The 7,198-nt window shown below is 36.4% G+C and overlaps 1 protein-coding gene across 1 annotated transcript in view; it reads left to right on the forward strand.

Annotated features, from left to right (window-relative positions):
• The first annotated feature begins 3,813 nt into the window (after positions 1-3,813).
• LOC107749442 (CMP-N-acetylneuraminate-beta-galactosamide-alpha-2,3-sialyltransferase 2-like) overlaps positions 3,814-7,198 on the forward strand; it is a 16,981-nt gene continuing 13,596 nt past the window's right edge. Inside the window, exon 1 of the mRNA XM_016564600.1 lies at positions 3,814-4,015. The gene's annotated coding sequence lies outside the window, so the exon portion shown is untranslated. The remainder of the gene's footprint in view (positions 4,016-7,198) is intronic.

Here is a 7,198-nt window from a genome sequence, read left to right on the forward strand (position 1 = left end):
TTAAGTACTAATATGTACCTTTAAGGTACCAAAATGGACCCTTTAGGTACAAATATGTACCATTTGAAAAGGTACCGCCCGAGTGACAGCTGTTGTACCTTTATTTCTTATAGTGAATTAACAGCACAAATCACAAAGCAATATTTTCTGCTGTTATTTCACAACTTTACATTTTATCTGTATTGATACATATGAATTACCAAGCAATCTTAGAGTTTGTGAACTTTTTTTCCCCCTCAGTATGCATACTGTGTTCTAGTGTGTGATAAAAACATCAAAAAAGGAAGTTTAACCGCACATGTACAGTTATACTTCCTAGTTTTGATAAAAAATTGCACGTTAACATTTAGGCATGTTTACAGTATATTTTTCATCAACTGTAAGATACAAGCATGTAATTTCCTCTTTGACTCACATGAACATGCTAATTATAGTCTAAGTTATAAGAGCCTTTGTAGACATGCATGCCCTGAAGTACACAAAAGCAGTTCACATAGCATCCATATCCAAAATCAAATGTGAACCCCAATGAAATGTGTAAAAGCTGAAATGTAAATATCATGCCTTCTATTAGTGCCGCTAGTTCAGGTGAGGTTTCAAATGTTATTTCAATGTCCAGAGCAGGCATTAACTTTTTCACTAGAGTCAAGAATTTTACATAAAACAGAGACTCATTAGTGATGCTTTCATGCTGCAAAATGTAGATATCTGGGAACAGAGCCATGTTCCCTCAGGAGAAAAACACCTTTTAAAAGTGGGCTTTTTGTACACTTTTACTTACTCCTGCACATTCTATGTCAAGCACCTCCTGGTCCTCTTCACCGTCTCCTTGTCATGTAATAAATACTTTTACTTCACATTCAGAGACACTGATTTCTCAGATTCCATCTGAAGTGATGCAAAAAGATCTTTGTGTTGATACCGGTTTTGTTCAGACACACATAGCCTCACATTTTACCAAACGAAGGCCAAACTACAACTCTTCTCAATATGACAAAGCAATAATTTGTTCACATAGTTTGTTGCTAGCACATTATTTGTTGCTAGCACATTATTTTAAGAGACAATTTCCCATGCCAACATGCACATTTTCAAACTGTGGATAAATCCCTGTCTCTTAGTCAAACGTAACTGGACACCAGCTATTGCCCAATACGGGTTGTCTCATCTTGTCTATGACTGCTGACAGGCGAGGAAATATGATCCAGTGACTATAACACAAGTCTAGTTCATTTCAAACCCTTTTGAAAACAAAACACTTTTTCCTCTTTTTTTTCAGTTCCTGGCTGAAAAAGTTATACTTTGCTTCTTTACAATTTTGATTTCTTTTTAAGTCTCAGATAATCAACTCAAATAAATGAATAAAAAGCAAGCAAATACATTTTCATTTTTAAAGTCCGTTACCTGGAATTCTGTGGAAACGATATATAGTATTACACTTAATAGCTGTTAATGGTTTGCACAGCTGCTTATTTTATTACACGCCATGTTTTGCTTTCTCAGTCCTATGTGGACATCTCAGATGTTAGTTCAGTCCCCACCTGCTTATCATATTGTCCTTCAATGGCAAGTCCTTGGCCAAATACCTTTTGCTATCCCTGGAAATTATTAACAGTGCTTAAAGAAAACAGCAGCAACAACCCCTGCATCAGCAACTCTGTGTCTGTCTATCTGTTTGTTTTTGTTTGTTATGTTCAACTACGCAAACGCTATCTATGTAAAACTATTACTTAACTGCTCTATGGTATTGTACATACCTTGTTTAACATCCTGTCATAGTCTTCAGTAATCATATCACTTACACAAGTACTTAATGTTCTATATTTCTATAGTACATGCGGATACTTTATCAACTGTCTCTTTCTTAACTTTCATTCATAGATTTTCTTTTATATAAAGCAACATGACCTTAAAGGAGTAGTTCACTTTCAGAATGAAAATTCTGTCATCATTTACTCACCCTCCACTTGTTCCAAACCTGTATGAATTTCTTTCTTCTGTTGAACACAAAAGAAGATATTTTGAAAAATGTTAGTATCCGAACAGTTGATGGGCACAATTGACTTCCATTGTATTTTTGTTCCTACTATGGAAGTCAAAGGTGCCCATCAACTGTTAGAACTGTTAGTGAACTACTCCTTTAATTTATGTAGATATCCTATACGTGGTCATATGTGGTCACTTATGTAGTGTAAAATAAAGTTGTTGTTTTTTTGGCATTGAAAGCAAATGAATGTGTCAGCAACAGAAATGTCATTGAACAATATCAGAATGACAGCTAAAGATCAGTAATATTGTGACAGAAATGTTCAGTTTGTTTGCCAAATGTCCAAATTTCAGTCTGTGTCCTGAGTGTTTACATTGAATTTATGCCCAAAGTTGGACTAAAGTCAGTTAAACAACTAGATATGGTGTACTTTCTCTTTATAGTTCCAACTCTACACAACAACATCTTAACATGCTCACGTATATTTGCATGGACGTGAACACGAACACACATACACACTCTACCAACTTGTTTTACCAACCAATTTGGTGCATTTCTTATGTCCTATATTCTGCAAAAATGGGCATAGTAAATGACTGCTTTATCTGATGGGCGCAAAAATGGTTGCTTTTACTCTTATCTTGGATCTGTCCTGTAGTCTTCTGAAAAACTGCATTCTCGTATGCTGTCTCTGCACTTGAGAAAATGGATAAATTTTATTCTTACTACCATTTTAAAACCTTTTCATTTGTGCAATAAAGTGCTTTTTTACATTTGCCCTCATTAGGTAAGACATTTAGCTTCTCGCTCTAATCTTTTATTTTACAGTTTTGTGATACAAGCAAAGGCTATTTGTCTACATCAGGGTTTTATGTTCAAAATTAAAAAGTACATCATGTCCTCCTGCATAAATAACCTTGGGAGACAGGACTGATAATACGGATACAAAGGTCTGGTTTTCTGTCCAGTTGTATGGAAGCTGCACTGCTTTATCACGTCAATTACTGTCAAGCTAATTCATTTGGAGTAAACACTGCACTCTGAACAGCCTCAGTGGCCTGTCAGGGAACTGCTGCATTGACTAAGCAATGGACAGCTATCAGAGAACCACACAAACCAGACACAGGACGGATGCCAAATGTGCAGATAAGCACTATTAGATTTTTATGTTTCTCTCATATTTGATTTACATCTCAACATTTCCCGTAGCTCCATTTGCACACATCACAATGCGCAACAATCCGTGCAGGGAATGTAGGCTATATCTTGAGCAGAACAGTGGAACTAAATATAAGGCCTTACACATTGTTTGGACATTGATTTAGCTATATTAAATAGAAATTATATTAAAAGCTACATTAAATTTGTGCAAGTTGATCTGGCTCTTCTTAATTCCAATAGTACCAGTGGTTTGGACTTTATACTGACACCTACTGGTATGGAGGCACAACAAATGTTATCTTTCTTTTATTCTATTGCCCTACACCAACCCTACCCCTAAACCTACCCCTCACAGAAAATGTTCTGTATTTTTACATTCTCAAAAAAAACAAAACAAAAAAACAAACTCTGTATGATTTATAAGCTTCCCTTAGGAAAATTAACCATGGTTTTATTATAGTAAATGTGTAATAACCTTTTTTTTTTTTTTTGGCACATTGATTACCATTTAACCACAGTTTTACTACAAATAGGCCTACCATGGAAACTATGGTTAGTGTAGCAAAACCATGGTTAATTTGTGGTTACCATGGTTTAACTATAGTAAGCATTTTTTTTTTTTTTGTAGTAAAACCATGGTTAATTTTCGTATGGGTTCTGTGACACGAGTCCCCATGAGTCGGTGTGTATTCAGGCTTAAGTCCCCACCGGGATAGAAAAACGTACACACACGCACGCACGCACGCACACACACACACACACACACAGAGAGAGAGAGAGAGAGAGGACGTAAAGCTTGACATCATTCCTCAGTGCCATACGGAGTTCTGCGTGTTAGTCACCCACACTCGAGCTGAGAACAAGGTGGTAAGTAGCCTACATTCTAATCGACTGGATGTGATCTTATACTAAACCAGTTTTAACTTAAACAAACCGAACTGAATATATCTTTACGAGAGAGAATGCGATGAGCAAGCGGTCTCAAATGAGTTAACGGATTTGAGCTGCCGCCTCAAAGTTATGTTCTTTCTTTCGCTCTACTTCCTTTTTTTTTAACCCACACTTTTAGCTGATGCGATGCTAACCAGTCCCATTTTACTACTATACAACAGGTTGTTGTTATAAGATTTATTTCGAGTTGAACACGATGACACAAGTTTTCACCTAAAAGTTTAAACTTGAGCTGAACTTCTAGGGGAAACAGTTCGAACGGTTTGAGTCTTTGATAATTTACTCATGTTTGTTAAACTCAAGCTGTTACTTTACCTTCCTAAATTGTGCATTAGTGATCATTGAAATTGTGTGCGGTGGTTTTAAAAGTAAAAGATATTTGTAACTTTTTCATTTGAATGTAAACTATGGCTGTGTCTCAAAACTTTATGAGTTTCTTACTTGGCTTTATGGCATGTAATCGGCGTTCAAGTGTTCGACCACTTACGCCCAAAAATGCTGTCTAGGTAGCTGACGAGGTTTTGACACACATCCCATGAGTGACTAAATGCATCCCATGAGTGACTAAATGCCCTCTAGTGTGGATTAACTTTCCGTTTGTGTGTAAATGAAGGGTTTCAGTTGAGTCAGTTCAGGTTGTGTTTCTTACCACAAGACGTTTACAGTTGCTACAAAACGTTTTGCTAATTCTTCCCAAATACACACATAGGTGGTTGGAATGAAGATAATTAAAAAAAAAAAAAAAGTTTACTAGACTAGAGATATATCTAGGTTTGTATCAAAGTTACGTTTTGTGTTTGTTGCAGCTGTCAAAAACGTGCCATAGTAACATCGACTCCCCCAAACATGGTTACTGAAGAAAGCAGTAATAACAAACACAATGGAACCTGGGAAACCTGTGCAGTTATACAACTTTCTTGGCAGCTTAATTTCATGAGTAGTTTGTCATTTGTTTCTGTTTTTACTAGAGTTTTTCTGTCATATAATTTTAGACTAGCACAGCAGTGTAAAAGGGGTATTTTACTGTACAAACCTGGCAAGCAATGGATCTTTACTGTAAAAATACAATGATCAAGCATTTTGGGGATTGTATAATTTACAGATCTTAAATTATGTATTATACAATGGGGGCTGTTGAATGCTTGAATCTGATTGGCTGATGAGCGTTCTAAGGTATACAATTAATTTCACGACTAAAGTAGTTCCAGGCAGGTCTTGACCGCATTACATGTCCGTATCACTTCGTCAAATGATTTCAGTTATTTTACAGGACCTTACAGCTTACAACAGCAAAAGAACCGAAACCCACACAACAACACTGACCAAGCAAATACATATAGTAAACAATAGGATAAAAACGACTAATTATATCCATGTTTTTGCCACAAATTTACATTCTATTATGTACGGAAAACACACACTCGCACACACAGAAACACACGCGCACACAAATGTGTTGTTAGCGCTGCTCTGATTTTATTAGTAAAATAGTTTAGCAACTTAAAAGCTACATGACATTTCTCACTAGCGTGGTAATAATGGCGTTGTTCCTGAAACAGAACAGGGCTGCCAACTTTTGAGTTCAACTTGGAGTGAGAATTTCCACGGTGGGATGGGTGTGGGTTTTGGTTGGGGTTTTGTGAAAGAAAAAAAGTACCGTATTGTCCCGAATATAAGACGATGTTTTTTTCTTGGAAATACATCTGAAAAAACGCGGTCGTCTTATATTCAGGGTCTAGACTTAATGTCTGGACACACCTAGTAGTTAAGGTCATGATGACTGGTACTGTGCTTTATCTTAAAATTATGTAAAATAACTGTTGCAGTGCTGCAAAAGTAATAACATTTCTTTGGTTGATTTGGTCATTGCAATTTTTGAAAGTGAATCCAGCATTTATTTGAGGGATTCAGGATATTTCTACTGAGGGGGGCCCCCCCCCGAGTCAACATGCTGTTCAGGGGGCCCAGAAACCATGCTGCATGTACAGGGTATGTGGCCATTGGTCCTGTTAGCAGCACGCAAATCAAAACTTTTATTCAAATTCTGAATGGAAAAAAAACATGGTTACTATAGTTAAATCATGGTAACCACAAATTAACCATGGTTTTGCTACACTAACCATAGTTTAACCATGGTATTTGTAGTAAAACTGTGGCTATACAAATGGTAATCAATATGCCAGAAAACATTACTACACTTTTACTGTAATAAAACCATGGTTAATTTTTGTAAGGGTGTAGCCTAGAAAGCGAGCGAATTGTGCCTCCATGTAATCATTAAAAAGCTGTCACTCTCTTCAGTTCATCACAAACTCACAATGTTCTGTTATAATCAATGAAGCTCTCTAAACTGCACAATGAAACTCTTATTTACATCATGTCTACACTTTGTTATGATGTTTAGAGGTGAGTGAATTCTGACTAACTTGAACTCAATGGCCAATCACAGGTGTTCGAAAAAATCAAAAGATATGTCTGTGATTGGCTATATTGCTCAATGCTACAAAAACACATTGTAATAGAAACTTTCGATGCTTTGAGTGCAAACACAAATACGCACTGGACCCTCTGCCAAATATGTGACCCCTTCTGTGAAACCCGGCTAAATTCGCATTATCTAATTCTGAGATAAAGAGCGTCAAAGTTGTGATAGCCATAAAAATGACGAAAATAGGTCATTTGTGTTTATTGCTGTAAATGGATAATATCAATGGATTCGAGATACAGTTCTCTAATTTTCATTTATAACATGATAAATGCTGAAATTAATTTTATTGACATTACATCTTATTATTTTGTGCAAAAGAATTCCGGAGGAAAAGGCAAGAAAACTGCGACTTTAACCAGTTTCCGATTTCTGTGTCATTTTTTCCGTGGCTTCATCGAAATTTCAAGAACATCCTTTTTTTTTGTTACTCATGTTACGTTCCCTTTCCCCAGTCTAGGGTTGGGAGTGGGTGTAACAGGTTAACTTAAGCTTATATCCATGAAAAAAGAAAGAAATGAACGGCAAATAAAACGTGAAGGAACCACTCCAGTCCTCTGCCCCAGAAATGCCAGACAACCACTTGGTTTAAAGCAAACGTAAACAATTTATTT

Source organism: Sinocyclocheilus rhinocerous, unplaced genomic scaffold (assembly GCF_001515625.1).
Source record: "Sinocyclocheilus rhinocerous isolate Xijiao unplaced genomic scaffold, SAMN03320098_v1.1 scaffold889, whole genome shotgun sequence".
NCBI lineage: Eukaryota > Metazoa > Chordata > Actinopteri > Cypriniformes > Cyprinidae > Sinocyclocheilus > Sinocyclocheilus rhinocerous.